Source organism: Penaeus monodon, chromosome 30, assembly GCF_015228065.2.
Source record: "Penaeus monodon isolate SGIC_2016 chromosome 30, NSTDA_Pmon_1, whole genome shotgun sequence".
NCBI lineage: Eukaryota > Metazoa > Arthropoda > Malacostraca > Decapoda > Penaeidae > Penaeus > Penaeus monodon.
In genome coordinates, this window is record NC_051415.1 from 29,532,443 (window position 1) to 29,532,804 (window position 362).

A 362-nucleotide genomic window follows, 5' to 3' on the forward strand; every position below is an offset into this window, starting at 1 on the left:
ATATACACGCATATACTTGGATGTGTTTGCATGTGATTGCGTTTGCAACACAACACAAACACATACTTTTTTTTACTGTTTTATCTTATACCTGTATTCTTTTGTCGGAGAGCATCCTCGAATGTTACTAATAGCAGTTCTGTCCCCTGTCACAGGTACGTAACGGCCGGTGGCGGCTGACTCTGCCACGCTGCTTGTTGGTGGGGTGAGTTATTCGGATGAGTCAGTATCGTGAGTCAAGGTGAGTCAAGCGGCGCAGGCACAGTTACACTGTCGTTACAGTGTCGCATGAACGCGTTGCGCAAGTTTAGACATATAGGATTATGTCAACAATGGGCCATCACTGTCCCTCTGGCTACGGG

General features: G+C 47.0%; 1 long non-coding RNA gene across 2 annotated transcripts in view; it reads left to right on the forward strand.

The window, feature by feature from the left end:
* LOC119592687 overlaps positions 1-170 on the forward strand; it is a 60,511-nt gene extending 60,341 nt beyond the window's left edge. Inside the window, exon 3 of one of the 2 annotated variants that reach the window (XR_005230451.1) lies at positions 138-170. This is a non-coding gene — a long non-coding RNA (uncharacterized LOC119592687). Of the gene's footprint in view, positions 1-134 lie in introns of both variants that reach the window. The other variant, XR_005230450.1, reaches the window with a different exon arrangement.
* The last annotated feature ends 192 nt before the right edge of the window (positions 171-362 follow it).